Source organism: Tyto alba, unplaced genomic scaffold (genome assembly GCF_018691265.1).
Source record: "Tyto alba isolate M040663 unplaced genomic scaffold, T.alba_DEE_v4.0 Super-Scaffold_18, whole genome shotgun sequence".
In the NCBI taxonomy this organism is placed as follows: Eukaryota; Metazoa; Chordata; class Aves; order Strigiformes; family Tytonidae; genus Tyto; species Tyto alba.
In genome coordinates, this window is record NW_024881280.1 from 29,032,176 (window position 1) to 29,051,065 (window position 18,890).

The window sequence follows — 18,890 nt, forward strand, 5'->3', positions numbered from 1 at the left end:
TCCTGCTCATAAGCACTTTGCTTTCCCTGTGCAATGAAGTGGGACGCAAGACTTCTGACTCAAGGTTGAATATTATTCCAGCTGATGGCATCCCAGTCTTATGTGCTGAAGTTATCTAGACCTAGGACTAGATGAACAAAAGGATTTAGCTACTGTAAATTGAAGAATCAAATACCCTCTGACAGAGACAGGAATTGAACCTGGCTACTCCCCATGATCCACAAGCATTTTCTCCCGAGAAGTTGAATTCAAGAGGGTCACCCTGTACAGAGACTCGTGTCTAGTCAGGATCATGACCTTAATCCCTGCACTCCCTCCTCATTGGGGATGTAATGATTCTAGTTATTTTGGGGTTTAGATAGTTTCAGAGTGGAGTCTATCTTGTATTTGGCAAACTAAAGCAATAGCAAGCAACAGTGGGTCTTGCAGACACCACTGTGCTTTAAATTCATTTATGAAGTTCTAAATTGTGTTCTGATTGCTTTATTTCTGAAGCCCCACACCACTTCTGCCAGGTAGCTGTATCAACGCCATCTTACAGAAGCAGACCTCAAGTGCAAAGAGGCCTGATGCTTTGCACCTGGCCACACCGAGTGATTGGAAAAAGTTTGGAATTAGTGTCAGCTCTTCAGACTTTCTGTCTTCTGCTTTAAGACTTTCTTCCTTACTGATAGAAATTGAAGAAAAGGTAGGGGGTACTCTGAAGCACGTGAACTTTATTATGTATTTTTTCACCACCAAAACAATTGATTGACATTTTATATGAGAGGTTCCATGATTTAGAATGGGAAGGGGGGAACTGTTAAAGAGAAGATTCTCTATCAGACTAACCTACTTATAACCCCAAAGGCAACATTTCATCAGCTCTGGAAGGTAGGGGTGAGACTGAATTTTTTCAATGATGCACATATAAATTTTTATTTAAAAATCCTTCTTTCCTTTTAACTTCATCTTCCTCTGTGTTCCTATCCCAGATATGATTTATAGAGCACCCAAACATTTCATCAAAGACTGAATGGGAAAGCAGCAGCTTTTCCATACGAACTGATTTGTTAGCAAATGATAAATCAATGTGGCAGTCAGAAATACAGTGGAGATTATAACACAAATGGTAAATGTGGAAGGCCTCCCAAATGGGAGGGGCTGGGTATTGTAAAGGGGAAATGAATGATTTATGGTGCAGAAAGAGAAACTTTCCTTTGTGGTGATGTTACATTGCCTTTAAATGGAGTAGGAGGGTAGGGGAAGAAGGAAGAGTAAAGAAAAAAAATAATTTCTTTTTAAGACATATGGAATGCAAAGCGGTGCTTTTTTGAACTACGGTGCCACTAAGATTTTATTCAGGGAAGCATTTTTCATGGGTCTGTATTCAGGGAAAGGAATACTCTGGAGAGTTTCCTAACATATTTATGAATTGCTAATATGCATGAAATATGAAGGCCAGACGGAAAAAATATTTTTTAATGCAAGCTGGAATATTCACTCAGTCAGACAGCTACTACCAGGCAATTAGATTAAGGAAGTGAAAGGTGCAAACCAATCCTAAATCCCCTTAAGAAAACATTCTTTACTTAAGGCAAGCATGAGCTAGGTATTTTACATTTCCAAATAATTACAAGTCTGACAACTGCTGCTTACTCCTTAGCAATGGATTAAAGACTCCAAAATTCAGAGTGGGTTGTGCCATGCTTGCAGGCCTCTGAACTACTGCAGATGAATCAGCTGTTGATGCAGGGGCAGGATACCATCAAGCCTGGGTCATCCACTGTAGCCACAGACTCTGGTGAAACTCATGTTCTGCCCAGGCTATCTTGTACTGCTTAATCTATAGTCCTCACAAGTGAGTTACACTGCTTTAATTTCATTATGTGCATGGAGTACTCAAAGGAAGTAAGGCAGTGCCTTCGATACTGTCAACACAGTTAAAACCATATCATCAAAAATCACTTTTTCTAGAGGGACAGTCACACTCCTTATTTTTGGTATCTAATTTATATGTCTGAATTAGCACCCTAACCTTCATACACATTGCTCATAAGATAACCAGGGATGCTTCAGAAAGATATTCAACTCATAATGTAGAGGGCTCAAATGCCTAATTTGGGCATCTCCTTTAAATGTGTAATCCACCTGTGAGTAATCACTACTTATAGGCTCTGTACTGCAAGCGCTTTACAGGAAAAATGCAGAGTGAGAAGCATGAATTAGGATGCAAATCTGATCAGATATTTTGCTTTACTACAGCAAACACAATCCACACAGGTTTATTCTGGGAATGTAATAGTGGCTGTAATCACACAGATCAAAACTTCATTTAACTCTGTATGCTACCACTATCAGATACTGGTAACAGACATTCAGGGAGCACCTAGTGCATAACAAGAGGGTGAGGAGACAGTGATAATCCCCCCCCCACCTTCCATATATGCCCCCAGGGCCACAATGTACCATGTTGTTATATTTTTACAGAGCAAGCTACTTCATTTCACCAGCAGCATTCCATTCTTTAACTTATTTTATCAATATCTTGTGAAGTACTGTAACGGTGGGTGTAGCTCATTGCCCAAAGGGCTCTTAGGCAGAACACTGACTCTATTTAGTCTAAAAGAAAAGATACGTTTTATAAGATGCTTGCTAACCCTGTGATGTCTTAATTTTTTTTAGTAGTTTTTTTGACTTGGGGTTAGTAAGAGAAGGGGAACCTGTAGACAATTTAAATTTGGCCTCCTTTCCATCAAAATCACATTCTGTATGTATCAAACCATAGTGGTGATCCCATGGTTTGAAATACATGCTCATGCATAAGAATTGGCCTGTGATCACCCAGCTCACTATATCATTAAACCAGCAACAACAGATAGTTTTGAATGTTTAAAATCTCAGTCTGCATTTGATTGTAATCTGAATTTAAAATGCTCTCCTGTACCACTACCTAAGCTCCAAGTCAGTTAGTTCCCAAATAAAATTTGTAAAGAAAGATTTCTAAACCCTGAAAAGTACTGTTTACTCACCCTGGTAAACTTAACTGGGCAGGTCCTCAGCAGGTGCAAATAGGTATAAGCTTCACTGAAGCTGTATATTATAAACTGTTCTACAACAGTTAAAGAATTTAATAATTCTTGGACTTTACTAGTAAAAATATATTTCTTCTAAATGAAATCTCAGCCTGTCTACTTTTGGGAAAACTCCTAGGATTACGTTCTTATAAAAGGATTATGTTCTTTTAGCACAATCACAGCAAATCATCACTACAGTCTTAATTTTTATCATGTTTTTGAAATGCATTCACCATATCCATCTCAAAATGAATCATTCTTTTCATAAAATGCAACAAAGTTACTCAAACAGATAAAATTTTAATCCTAAACATGGGAATAAGACAAGAAATATAGAAGTCTTAAATTTCTTACTGTAAAAACTTAGCAATTCACTTCTGTTGTACATTAATCATTTGAGCTACCTTTGGGAAGAAATGTCCCCTAAATCAAGTTTTACTCAGGTGTTGGGAAGAATATTGTCAATATTTAGAGGAAGCCGTGAACAGTAATTCCTCAGTTCTCACCTTGACTGAAATACTTAAATAGAGACACACAACCTATTCAGGCCTCAGTTTCATTAGGTAAAATGGGTTTAATTAGGCTTCATTAATCACAGACTACAGCAAATAGAGCTCATATGGACTAGAGGAGGTGGGGGGTAGGGTACTTCCCTACTCAGAGGAGAAAATAGCTATGTGTGATTCTTGGAGAAAGCATGCTCAGAAGTGTGGTTTTCTTTTAGTATAATATGAAACAAGGATGAAAACATACATATTTTGAATTCTCTTGGTGTACTTACCAAAAAAATATCTTTTCTTATGTTCCCATGTGATAAAATTATAGAACAGGAATCAAGGTGCAACGCTTATTATCACTCTCTGATTGAACTGATCATTGCAGAGTACCCCTTGTTGTCTCTGTAATGCTGCTGCAGTTCTTACAGAGAGTGGAGAGCTTCTGAAATTGTTTTTCAGTCAGTTTTCTTCAGTCTCTTCATTGGTGACCTGAGAAACACAAAGAACCTCCACTGGAGGAGATACAAAAATACATTCCTTTTACATAAAGCACCTTAAAAAGTAACACATTACCCCCTCCCCATACCCACCACCACAAGCACGCAGAGGGAAAAATATTCTATTAAACTTTAAATTACTGATACTAGGTAAGAATTAATTAAATTGTGCTAGAAAAATGAGTGCCAGCAACTGGACAAGAAAAATGTAATTCAAAGTTAGATTTCAAAAGAGAATGTGAGAAGGAATGATTGAATGCAGCAATAAAGAGAGAACTGAGACAATAACAAAAGGCTGTATAGCTGGACACATTTAATGCAAAAATAGTCACTCTCAATATGAATATAAAAGAGGGAGGGGAGGGTGTGAGAGTCCATTGCAGCAAATGTCCAATATAAATTGTATAATAAAAGCAAAGCATCTGGATTTTACAGTGTAAACATCAAACTGTAAAGGTCTGACCGGGGCAGTCCTGGATCTGAACACCAGCCTGCTCTTTCAAGAACGCTTTGTCTATATGATAATTATAAAGTCCAGAAAACATTACATAAAGATACATGATCACAAGTGGGGAATAACTCCAACAAATATAGCCCTAGATAAGCCGTCTCAGATTTTACACAAATAGCCCAATGAATATTGGGGCGTGTTTCCAAAAGTTGCAGTTCATTACTGGTGGACACTAGGGTCAAATGAAAGCCCCATTATTTCCAGCAATTTCTAACTCTAACTGCAGGTTACCTTTTGATCTGTTTGAAACAATCTTGCTAATTTGGAGCTTTTGTTGGTTTGGTGCACCTCTGCTTTCTGAACACTTTGCTTGAGTGTTTACTTATTGAAAAGGCAGCACAAGACTTCTAATGAGAGACATAAGTCACACTGTACATTTCTTTTTCTAGTGCATACATGTAACTTTTTAAAACTAATTTCCAAGTCAAAAGGTTCAAATATGAATTTGACTTATGCTTTCTCCAAGTATTTGTGAGAAAAAAGGTCACACTAAGAAATGCTTCCCATTAGAGTATTTATGCATTACAAATTCTCCTGTAGTAAAAACAGTGTTGCAGCATATTTAATAAAAAAATCAAAACAATGAAAAGACCCACAGAAAATAAGTAGAATAATTTGTTTGCCTCATTCAGATGTCCATACAGGTGGACCTGGTCCTTGAAAAACGTACAGTTCTACCTCATATAAAAGCTTCTTGGACTTCCATCATTCGTTCCATCTTTCTTCACCTTCTCTTTGACTAGCTTGCACCTTGAGCATTTTCTCACTTTATTTTTTCTGGAAGTAAGGTTAGCAGGACATGATAGATTCTCATGGACTTAAGATAAAAGTTTTCCTTCTAATCAAGCTTCCCATCATATTATATAAATAGGCTATGAAACATGATACAAGTATTATGTGAAATAATATCTTGTTTTGTACTTTATTACAGTATCTTCTATTTTTACATCAGTCTTTTTAATTTCAGCCCATTGCATGCAATATGTGACATCATGAGTCTGATCTAGAGCCCACTGAAGTGAGCAGTGTTCACTCATTAATTGACTACAGCCTTACTGATGGCTGTGGCACCAGAACTTCAGCTTTCTTATGCACAGTCTTTAAGAGACTTCTGAACACTACATATTTTGTGTGCATAAACATGCACACAAACGTATGTACACCCAATGTAGTGAAAGATGTTCCTACTAGCTTCATTAACAAAGCCAGCATATCATACCAAAAAAAAAAAAAAAAAAAGAGAGAGCAACAAGAGGTGGCAATGGCTTAAACCAGAGTGGACTCGTGGAATCTGAAAGTGAGATGATATCATGGCATGTCTATATGTCTATCATAGTTTTGACAGATTAGTTTAAGAGTAGCTGCAGAAGGGGGTAATATCCTGGAATATGGGTCATTTTGAAGGCTAGATTCTTTTACAGGTGGACCAGAACATCTGGGTGAAGGCTGCCGAAGCATACAGAAAGATATCTAGTAGATAAGGAGAAGATAAACATGACTGTTAACCTACACAGTTTATTGTCAGGGACCCCTGATCCTAAGAGTTCCAAAGAGCTAGAGGCACGTTATAATTCCTCATAGAAAAAAATCAAGCAGTATAATGTCTTTTGCCCTTCTGAGCTATTGTAACAGGTTTTCTGATGTTGCATTATCAAGCTGTCAATAACTATTCAACACTGACTCCAGCAGAAAAATGCTGGAGAAAGATATGACCATGTCTGCCACTACAAATTTCCAGTTTGAGGCATAGTTGATTATCGTAGAGTTAATCATGGAAAAGAAGATGTATCAAGAGTATTTCTTTATATCTTTTTTTTTTTTGCCTTCCATTAACAGGCAGTTCAGGATCATCAGGTACTCAGATAAGCAAAACCACATCAAAAAAAGCCAAGTTTTAAAAAAAATTTATAGTTTTCACTGTAGCTGTCAGCCTGCAGCTATTATAAATGAGTAATTTATAAGTGTGTAATTTACAGAATGTGTATGGAAGCACATTTAATGCTGATACAAAGACATCTTGGATATGTAATGAGGTTTTTATAGCATATTGTGCTAGGTTTAATGTAGGCATGTAGGTATAACTTCCTCAGCAATCATGGTTGGTTGAGGGTGTTTTCTTTCTTTTGATTGTAAGTCTGAAAAATGTGCATTTAAATAGGGCTCTGGATAAATTTACATAAGTATTTCAAATCTGTCAATGTCTATTCTTTGAACATGATCACTCTGTAATGTATAGAGGCTACATTAGTTATGAGAGGGTTTTTTAAACTGTCACAATGTTACCAAGATGAGAAAACTAATCCTGTACTTAATGCTTGGCTGGATCCTTCTGGAAAAATATGAGAGGCATCCTAGGGAGAAATGTCTACTTGCCATAAAATACATTTTAAGTTTATTTCTTCTATCTCTTTTTTTTTTATTATTATTATTTTTTTTAAGCATATTTGCATGAAAACAGGATCTCTGGCTAAGGAAGCCCTTTCTCTCTGCATTCCCCTCCACCCCCACCACCTTGGTATTTTAACATCCTCTTGTGACGACTAGGGTCCAAATCATGTCAACACTTACACACATTCTTGATCTTTCAAACACACCCACTGATTTCCTTGAAGCAATCTACTACGGTACAGTGTAGCACATGCATAAGTGTTTGTAGATGATCATTTCCAGATGAGTGTGTGCTGTAAAGAGAGTGGTGGAATCGGCACTCCTGGAAGAAGGAAATTTCAAGGAACTGAATTCAGCCCGAGGTTATACCACCCAACAATTTCTTTGCCTGGAAGAGACAGAGCATAGGACAATTTTTGCCAGTGGATCTCAGGAGAGGCTAACACTACACAGCCTCAGAGGGAATCCCAGAGAGACAATAGCAGTGGTATCACGTGCACACCCTCAAAGGATTTCCTTCTTGGAATGCTGCTGACCAAGATGGCAAAGCAGAGATGATTTATGTCTCTGTGGTATGAGCTGTGACTCCGGTCTTTATCAAAGAGCTCAATTTTAGCTGAATCCACAGGCTAAATTTTGGTTCTTGTGCTCAAAGACTACTATAGTTATTGGATCAAAACTGGCAGCTTTTCTAGTGCTCTTTTTTCACGATCGCAGTACTAGAGAATAACATAACTGTAAAAAATGTTGATGAGGAACTTTAAAGATTTTAAGTCTGTTTCCTCTTCATTCAGAAGTGACTTTTTCTGTAAGAAATCACATCTGTTTACATTTTGCTCTAAATAAGGAGAGATGACTCATTATTTTCACATGTGCCTGAGAAAAAATTCTAGAAATGGGCTGCATAGTCCCATATGCTGTTGTATTTTACCTTGGTAGTTGAAAGTCCTGGTGTAGTGGCAGAACACATCCCATCTGGGGTGGCCATGACCAGCAAGGAAGTGTTTCCCAGGTTATCAAAGCCAACAGAAACTGAAGGAAAAAACAGAGGAAGAAGAATCAGGCTTACTTTACTGGCAGGAAAAGATGAAATTTGAAGAGGAGAAAGTTGTGTTCCTCTGAGGGGTAGTTCTCATATGGAATTTTATCACCAGGAGAAGAAACCATTTTTGGCCCTGGAACAAACAGACAAAGACTTCTGAGAGTCAGATTTTGTTCCAGGTCAGGTGTAAGACCTGGAGAGAATAACACGAAACTTGGCAGCTTCATTGTATTGGAGTGCACACAAAGCTCCACTGCACCTTCTGATTCCCAGTCTACCATTCAGTGTCAACAGAATTCACAACCTCAAAGTAAAATTCAACCTAAACCACTGGGTTTCATTTGTTTCTGGGTTTAGTTCTGATTTTTATATACAGTTTCCAGGTAGATTCATAAGTCACACCATCATTTCCCAGCTACACTTTACCCAAAGGTCCTATAATCAAAGTGACTCTTTAATTAGACTATATTCCTTATGCAATATAGAATCAGGTGAATTTTCATCGTGTGGCTCGGGGCTTTGCTGAGAATCCTTCTCACAGTGCTTCCTGTGTGTACATGCCTTCCTCATTCCGTTGTAGTTTGCACTATTCCAGATAAATGGCAATAAATACTGTGATTATTTTATGAAAAAATAGGCACTGGCATCTTCCTTCATGTCTTTGTTTAAAATTGGCAGGTAACATGCATACAGTCTGGTTTCACACACAGTTGCTGGCCATTGCAAACACAGCTTACAGGAGGAACCTGACAAACAGAGAAGGAAAAGTATGAAAAAGAATAGATTTTGATTGGATACTAAAACTAAATAAACATGACATGTAATTTATCAAAAGCATAAATATAAGCAATGCCAACATGTCTTCTCCTCTAGAATGATATATTTTACCAGAGGGATATTTTAGATTTTTCACTTTGTGCCAAGGTAAGTTTAATACCTCTCTAATCTACAACACATGGGTCTTATGACATTACACATTATTTGCATCACCAATAAAACAGCTCATTAATCAAACATGCCACCATAACCTCCAACAGTATAAACTGAAAAATGTGCTTTTTTAATATTTTAAATGGAATTATTTGCTCTAAATGTTCTCTTTCAATACAATAACCATCTGTTAATTTTAACACTGGTCAAACATACTGACAACTATTATAAGTCTTGATTTAATTGAATCCTTCATTGGAAGAAAAAAACACTGAATACATTTATTTTCAGATTATCTGATGTGGTTTTATTTTTTCATAATAGTAACTGCAAGTTTAGAATAGGATCACTGTGAAGTAACTAATATCTGTTCTTTGTGTAATTATATTTTACTCAAGCTCGGTCAGTCTGTAGCAGGGTCTATTAGAAAATAAAATAAAATTTGTGACAAATAGATAATTTTCTTTATAAAATTTCATATACCATAATGAAGCACTTGTGTGAAGCATGAAAATATATACACTATTCAGAATTCTCAATTCAGCCTTTGGCTTCTAATACTTTCAGAGTTTGAAAACAGGCAAGAAAAAAAATATGTCAGATACAGAATTTATCATCATTTTCGCATAAAACGTGTCAGTTTAAAACAATAGGAATGCCTTTTCTCTTAAACAAAGACAAGAGATCTGAATTCTGCTTTACTAGCATTATATAAAATGGATACTTAAATAATCATTTTGCATACATTTACATTAATCTGTCTAGCAAATGTCAGTGCCCAGACGAACATGCATTCTGTTGGTTTCCATTCAGAAAATAAAACGTATCCCTTTGTCTACCAGATTTCATCTCCAGTATTCAAATAGGGCCTGAATCAAAAAGCAGTTAAGCATAGGGCTGGCTTTGAACACATCTGTTAAGTCCTGTTTAAAACAATGAGAAAGGGAGGTTATGAGCAAGCATTTTCTTACTGGGAATAGTTTGCCAAATCAAAGATACAGTTATCTTCATCAAAGGTATTAGTTTTCCGCCATAAAAGTATATCCAAAGGAACATGGTTAAGAAATATGGGAGAGATTTTTGTGTGACAATAAGTCTGTGAATAGACATTAACACTGTGGACTCTATTGAATATTTTCATTTTCACAACTCACAGTCTCTATTTTAGCCTCCTGTCTGCAAAATAAGCATAATGTTAATGTGCTGCTTAGGATGATATGAAACTAAAACATTCATGAGGCATTTTTAGGATCTACAATGAAAGGCACTATAAAATCACAGTGTTACTGCTGTTTATTAGAAAGCACATCCCATTAAAACTCCCTAACATTTTACATTAAAATTATTATTTTGAAAACAAAACACTGTTCTTATTAAGAAAGGTCAAGCTAGTTTCAGCTAAAATAAGAACTGACTTTAAATTTTATTCAGTACTCACAGGGACTTCTAAAATTTCAGAAAAAGTTTAAGAACCTATTTTTACTGATTTCAAATGAGTCAGATGTAACCAAACTAAGGGCTGCTTCTGCAAATGCTTACACGTGTGCTCAGGTTTAGGAAGGTTTCCAGTGAGACTAGTTACTTGTATAAATTTGGACAAGTACACCACTGTTTGTAGACTCAGAGTCTAAGAAATCGGGGGGGTTACCATTTTTCTGAAACATTGGTTTGAACCTGTTAATGGTAACAAACTCCTGCTGACTTTAAAGCAGAGAACTTATTCCCAGTAATGTTGTCAATTATTTCCACGCTGAAAAATACTTCAAAACTCCCTAGATGTTTGAATTTCATAAGAATTCATCAAAGATTGTATTTTCCAAAACATCAGAATGGGTATACTGAGCCAGCCGAGAGAGGATGTAAGACTGATAAAGTGTGGAATTTACACTAGGTGTTTGCCTAATGTAAATTTTCATTAGGTGTCATGCTAACCAATTATCGTGAAATAATAAAATATACCCAAAGAGTGCTATATTTTTTACCTCTGGGTTCTGATGACATGCACAAGCTGTTGGAGTAATATTGTCACCAGCAACCCTCGATAAAAAATAGTTTTCGTTAATACAGTAGGGTGCAGTTCACTCTCTCTATTGTAAATATAATGCAGAATATCACATGAGAGTCACTAAATTATATAACTGCTCATGCAAACCTGTACAATACCTCTAATGGCCCCTCATAAATCTGGAATGTTTTGTTATTTCTTCCCCTTTTCAACTATCCAGACCTTGGTACATTTCTTTTCAAATACTTTATTTAGTTGTATAGATCTTTTTCTCCGTTGCTGTCAGTCAAGTTACCCTTGGGTGAAGGTTCAGTACCAGTCACTGTGCAGAGTAGGAAAGCAAAACCTGCAGACAATACTCACCACCGGCAAGAGGTAGAGTTGAGCTGCCCGCTTGACAGATGCTTCTTAAATCTAAATAAGGCAAAAAGGAACTAGCACAATGTTTCAGAGTACCAGTCTGTGGTAGCTTGGATTTAAAAAGAATGTGTGGGAGGCCAGCACTCTCAACTGAAAATGTTTAAAGCCTTGCTATTGTTTCTAAATAACAATAAAACACATGATAAAATCCCCACTATGTAGAAAAAATTAAAAATTTCCCACAAGAGTTGATGACACTTTCTGATAAAATTAATTGGGATTTTTTCCCATCAGAAAATGACAGTCCATCAAAAAATTCCAGAAATATATCAGCTTTCATGAACTTTGACCAAAATACATGAAAGGTTCTAATGAGTCAAAGCAAGGTAAAGGCTGCCAACAGCTCCATTTTCTCATTGCAAACATGTATTACACCATCTCTGTTTTCCTTAAAGCAACATTTTTCTTAGAATTGCTTCTTTTCTGACGACTCAGGTGCCCCGTAGCCAGCAGAGGACACTCATCAAGAGCTCACTACACCTGATCCTTGAATGGCTGCTTCGTGATAAGGAGCAGCCAGAGACCTGCTGTGAGGGCTAAGAGAAAAACACAGTTTCATTCCTCTGAGCTATACATATCAGCTTATTAAATGTTTTTTCAACTGGGACCTGTTCTGTTCTTGAGGGATTTCACGCACTCTGGCTCCTACAGATCCTAACAGGTGACACTGGGGCTTTGCTGGAAGGACCCAGAGGTTAACTGTAGTCGCTTCAAAGGTAGATGCGTTAGGTGGTGGTACACAGATGGGTCAGAGATTTGTGTCCTAGTGCTTCCAAAACCTATCTCCAGGCCTCTGAGCATGGCCTTTTGTTCAAAGTATCTGAATGAGTTTGGTTTTGAGTGCAGGACCTATTTAGTCATTCTATCTCTATTTATATGGATCATCCCTGGTCTATAGCAGGGAGTGTTCCCTGTAGAAAAAAAAAAAAAAATAAATTAAATCTTACCCCTTTCTTCTCAACTTTCTGGCTCTCCTTTTCGTCTGTTTTTCTGTCACTTTGATCCTGATATTATCCAACTGTGCTGAGACATCTTTTTTAATAATCCGTCTAGGTTCTGTCTTTTCTTGCCAGAGTGCACTTAAGTTTTCTTCCAAGATACAGTCAGTGAAATATCTTAAATTCAGAAATTACATGAGTAGAGGAGGAAAAAACATCTGTAAACAGTTCTCTGCACTACCACTTACTGCTTTCTTCATGTCTTCCCAGTATTTTTAGGTTCAAGAAACCTACTATTTTCTTCTTCCCTATATGTTATATTTTCAGACTTATTAAAAATTTGGCACACAGTACCATACAACACTGCTGAAATGATTACAGATAACTTCATACAGTTAGTATTGAGAATTGCAAGCAGATAATAAAAAACAGCAATCAAAACTAGTCCTCCTAACAAGTGTATCACAACCTTGTCAGGATTTCCAAGAACATGAATAGTTATATTTCACCATAATTCTGTAGAACTGTACAAAATAGACCTGGAAGATCATGAAACCATCCAATCTACCCTTCTCTCATCGAGATCAACCATATTTATGCCATCCATCATCTTTTCTTTGACTTCCTTAAATTCCAGTTGTAGAGAATTCATGTCACCTGAAACACATTGATAAGAAAGTGCCAGTTCACTTTCTGGGGTTTTTCCTCCTTTCTCTCTCTTGCTGTTAAAGAAAATTCACAGCTGTTTTCCCTAAGTGCAGGGATATAATACCAGTTTTAGTAATTTTAGTCAGCTGTGGTAATTAAGGTATTTTTCTACCACACTCTAGATGGCTGGGTTAAAGAGAGTTGAAATAGCAGTTAAGAAACTGCTTGCTTGAAGACAAAAGAAAGTTAATGCCTTAGAAAACATCCTGTTTGGCTGAAAAACTTTGCTTATCCAAAGCAGTTCAACTTTTTGCTACCACCTAGAAGAGGGAAGCCTGAATTTAAGCTGTGCTGTTTGAGAAGTTTGTCAGTATTTTGACCATATTCAAAACCTACTCATAAAATCTCTTGATCTCACAACATTGGTCAACATTTGATCAACACTTATTCATGCTATCAAGACAGCATGAGACTGTCTCTTGTCTCTCTCTCTGTACAAAACATTTACACGTAGCCCTATACAATTGCGCTGTTTCCCATTTCATTTTGGGCTCAATTCCAAACTGTCCTTTAGTAGTGGTAGTTTTTGGGAAATAAAGAGGGGAAGTTTAGTAATGTGCTCAGTGGACTTCTTCCAATCTGAGACATTACTACTCTTTGTTTACTTTTGCCTCTATTATACTGTGATAAACTCTCCCAAAATCAAGCAATCTGCACCTTCCTTCATCAAAATTCCCTTCTGTTCTCAGGATCGCTCTGTGAAATATTAGTTCTTTGTTTTCAGCCATTACTGTTTGTTTTTATGTCTTATATTTTATATGTTCAAAATGTTTTTTCTGTGAGGAGGCATGGATCCCACTTATAAACAAGATATACCTGCCTTTTCTCCTACCAGTGTATTGCATTCTGCCACCCTCATCATCCTTCTATCCAGCAACAGTAGTTGTCTGGGACCTTACAGGGAAGCTCCCCAATGGAAAAGAAAATCATTACATGAAGTCTGATGACGTTACTTAGTTTATCTGTTTATGTATATTTCTTAAATGAAGTAGTCACATAGCATATAAAAATGCTTATGAATTTCAGTCTAGTCTATTGTCTGCCATCAAGGGAGCATTTCTTCCTTGACACTTGGCCTTTCAGTTAACTTTTTCATTGCTGTTGTTAACATGCCTTCTTCCTGTACCTGCCTCAGACCCAAACCTTGCTTCATGTAAGTACCTTCATAGCTGGTGGTGGAAAAGAGGTAACAATGGCAGACTTAACAAAGACAAATATGAGACAGCTTTAGCAAGCAAGCAAGGGAGTTAATTACTAAAAAAAAAAAAAAAAATAAAACTAAGAAACATCATTTCAGTCACTGAACAATACAAGTTTGGTGAGCTGCAGCCTGCAGCTCTGCTCTATGCCAAACTACATATATTTCTCTCCTTGTTTTATAGCTCTGCCTTTGGTTTTTCTGTGCCAGTTCAAAACACATTAAGGCCATATATTTTAACAATGATGATTTTACAATCAAATATACAATGCATGAATTCATGGTGGCCAAACCCAAATGCACTCTCAACATGCTAACGCTTAGGGAAATAGTCCAGAGAGGGGTTTTATCATAATATTTATTATACCAATACCATAGATTCTGTTAGCAAAACCACTGCTGTGTCAGCACGTTCTGGGAAAAATAATAAAACAAGCTATAAATAAAACACATAAATTTAATTAAAGATTACATCTTTAGGCAGAAACCCCTCCTTAAAAGGGGACTGCAAATATGGGTTTTGTTGTTTTATCTTTGTGATATAGCTTGATTTTCTCTCCAATTTGTATTTTATTAATCTTGCTGCTTATTTACAAACATAATAATTATTCAAAAGATGAATGGATGGGTTTACAAAATCACTGAATACAAAGCTACTCATCTAATAAATAATCAAATCCCTACTATAATAATTCTACAGAAACACATCAGAGGCAGCCAGGTCAAAAAAGTCAATCTCCTAAATTTTTAGGTTGCTGCTTTAAAACAGTTTGGGATGGATTTTTGTATTTTGAAAGCAGCGTAACTTGTTCTTCTTGGCATAAATAAAGGGTAACATTTAATAAACAAAACAGAAACATTTAAACATGTATTATTTTTTTAATATAACTTCTTATAATTTTGAAACGTTCCCCATTTCCCTAGGCTGCCATGTTTCAGCATCAGTTTGTGTTACGAGATAATTCCATTCTTTCCTGCAAGTTCCCGTGAAAGACCTGTATTTATGTTTAGGACAGAGACTCGTTACTATATATGACCAAAGCTGTTTTTCCTACAGCTATCCTTAAATACCATTGTAGAGCTTTGAGATACATGATGGAAAACTTTCAGGATACTGCCATCCAATTTAAAATACTTGCTTTTTCAGAAGACAGCCTGTACCGCAGACAGATGGACATAAGGAATGTTTGGTGTCTCTGAATAGTATGTTCTAGGAATCCAAGGTGGCTACAGATTAGGTTTCTTACCTAAAACAGGTGGCATGCATTACCCTCCAGAGATGTCTCTCTAGGCACTAAAGGCTATAGAGGACACAAAAGGAATCAGGGGTTCAGATAGTAACCCTAATTTTCAGTTAAAAGTAAAGGAAAAAGATGGAGTGGTTTATATTCAGATCCCAGTGTCAAAAGACTGGTCAAGAGCAGCCTAAGAGAGAGGTGTATCATGTATATTTGTGACACCAGCCCACTGATGGATGTTGCTGTGGGGAATCTGAACCTGAGATTACCAGCTGAACAATAGCAGACATTCAGTGATCTGGTTTCACTTTCTGATGTCCATGGAGAAGTTAAGGAATTGCTCAGCATCCTCCAAGCACCTACAAATATCCCAGAGATTTCAGGAGGGCATTGACACATTGAGACTAGTCAGCAGGCAGGTGCTGGCAGCAGCAAGTGAACAAGATCCTTATTTCATTGCTTTCCTTGAGGGAGATGTAAAACGCCTGTGAAGTCCTTATCTCCTATTTCTCTTCACTCATACTTATGGCTACAGTCCAGGACAACTGTGCATCTGAGACTAGAGTTTTGTATCAAGGCTGAAGCCTTGTTCCCTCTTCCAGGTCTTTGATTTAAACATACCAGAGTGAGCTAGTCATGGTCCAGACACAGGTGAACATAAGAGTTTGATAAATGACAAGGGCAAGAATTTGGCTTGAGAGTCGTCTTGCAGTGAGGCCTGGGCAATGGTTAATGCTTAGACATACAGGTGTGAGTATGACTTGTGAAAAGTCTCACACGTGTGAAAGAAGGCCATTGACTTCAGGGACTTCTGAAAACCTGTTGGATGCAGACAAATATGTTATAGAAATGCCAAATTGCTGATAGGCACCTGATTGTGTAGAGCAGCTTAAAGTGCCTAAAACAGGAGATGAATTCCAGCTATGAAGCTTAGGCATGTGAATCCCAATCTTATCACTACAAATAAAGACCAATTAACTTCTGAAAGATCTATCTTGTTAAGAGTTATGTGGGTTTATATAACATAAATAAATGTAGGACTTTAACATAAGAAAGGGCTTGTAGTTTTATTAATGGGATACTAAAGCAATAAAGTGAGTAATGTGTTAATATGTTAGTCTTAAGTATGTACAGACAAGGTAATAAAGATGTTTAAGTAGCCAATATCCTTAAAAGATATTTAGTGCAATCAGATTTTTGACATCATACATTTTGACACAGAAGGTTGAGTTTTTAAGCTAATTCATTATGTTGATTTTAAAAATAAATTTACCATCTGACAGCTAAAATAAGGTATTTTAAGCATATTATGAACTGTATAACCTTATATAACCAAGAAGTGAGTAATGGCCCTAGGTGTCTTTAGGACCTAACAGTGCGTGTTTGCAGGAGAAGGGAGAAGATGAGAGCAGTGTTCCCAGAATACAGTTTCTGATAACTATCATTGCCCTAGCTCCTGCCAAGTCAAGATTTTAAGTACGATAATAAACTGAAAAGTTCAAATTATTACTTCATTTTCTCAACAGAGTGGGAAATTGCATCGTTTCTTTCTCTTGTCCAAGTACACAGTACTTATTCTAATAACTTAAGCAAGTTTAATAACTGCCATTAGAATATTTAGAGACGCATATAGGTATTTAATGGATGTATTGTTGTTTTTTTTCCACCCAGCAGTCAACTGATCCTGTCCATATTCGGTGAGAGAACTTACCCTGCAGTATATGTCTTGATGCCAGTACTGAGCTACAGCAATAGTGCAGTTGTATCTGAGCTTGCCTTAAATTTGTCAGTTCAGGAGCTGGCAGCACTTTACCAGCAACAGTGTGGAGCTCAGCACTAGCAAACAGCCCAGCCGTTTGCCCTGCAGGAATGTTTTCCAGGTAAGATCCAGGCTGTCACAGCTCTTGGTGTTGGAGCTAGTTAGCTGAAAATGAATCACTGCAGCTGTACTGTACTGGTGTTATTAAGCACCTGTCCTGTTAGGAGGAGCTCCCTCTGATCCTTTAAGAAGTACATGAATTGTTATAGTTCTGTGAAGAACTTCCAGTCAGGAACAAAATATCCTCTATGCTCTTACTCTGTTAATTTAGGGAGGGATGAGAGCAATAACCCATGTCAAGAAAGAGTTGCAGAGGTTGGTCGTTTCTTCCCCTGCTATTGCATCCCCCTTTCATGGCACTCTCCCAGACTACACTCCCATCTCCCCAGGCCTGGCAGTCTTTTCTGCTGTCCCATGCCCGCTGTGTGTAACATGTCCCCCTCCCTCTGGTGATCAGCCATCTCCCACCAGCTTCTCCAGCACCTGCCACCACCTCCACACAGGGACCATTAAGCACATGGCAAGTATGGCCAGAGCCTTCAGAATGTTGTCCAGAGAAAGGAGAATTAGTTTTACAACTAGCAAGTCACACATCTCTGGTATCACTCCGATGTACAACCACATCATCCTTCATAAGAAGAACATCTAGAGCACTCATCCTATTCACGCTTTACCTGATAATGGCTTGACCCAGCACTCTTTTTGCTATGCTATTCAGAGCCATTTTTTTTTTTTTCTCTCAACAGAGCAACAACACATCTTCATCTCTGGTTGGACTTTATATAGAAACAGCATGTATCACCATACCTTGTGCTGAGCCTGGGCTGGTAAGCACAGCATGAGGGCACCACGAACACATGATAAGAGGAGCGCCTTGCACGTGGTACACAGCAGGCTCTGGCGCCAGGCTGAAGCCAGGCTGCCACAATCCACCAATGCAGAAAAGCCTCTGAGCGTGCATAACAGTCAAAGCCGAGGTGCTAAAGGGACCGTCTGACATCAAACACTTTGGTTAGGTACTCCAAAGCTAGGCTGCAGCCAAAGCAGAGATTTAAAAAAACATAATTTTGGTTTATAGACTTAATTGCTGTCAGTAACTATATCAGAGGCCTAGACCCAGGCTTTAAAAGACAAAACTCCATCAACTATTTTAATTTACTTTGTACCCACTTCACTGGGTTTTGCAGTTTGTATTCTGAGGTGCCTAAGAGTTAGGAATAGCAATATCTGCCATAGATCATGGAAAAAAATGTGACTATATAGGCCCTCATAAAACCATCTATTCTACTCACAGAGGGATCATGTATATTTGCATCATTACTGACAGATGTTTGCCCTAATCAAGACCTCCAAGGATGCGAGCACTGCATCTTTAGGCAATCCATTCCAGTACTTCACTTCCTTTTACTGGTTTGGTTTGATTTTTTTTACCTAATAGATAACCTGGATTGTTCTTGTTGAAGTTTAGTACCTAATCCATGTATCGCAAAGTGTATAGCCTTTTGGATATTATTTGCTTTGGTTTCTTTATCAGCAAATCCAAAATACAATATGAGCTTGTGAAAAGTAGCAAATGCTTTTACATTCCCTGCTAATCAGATCTTTGAAAAAAATAAAACACTTTTGGCAGAATATAGGAGGTT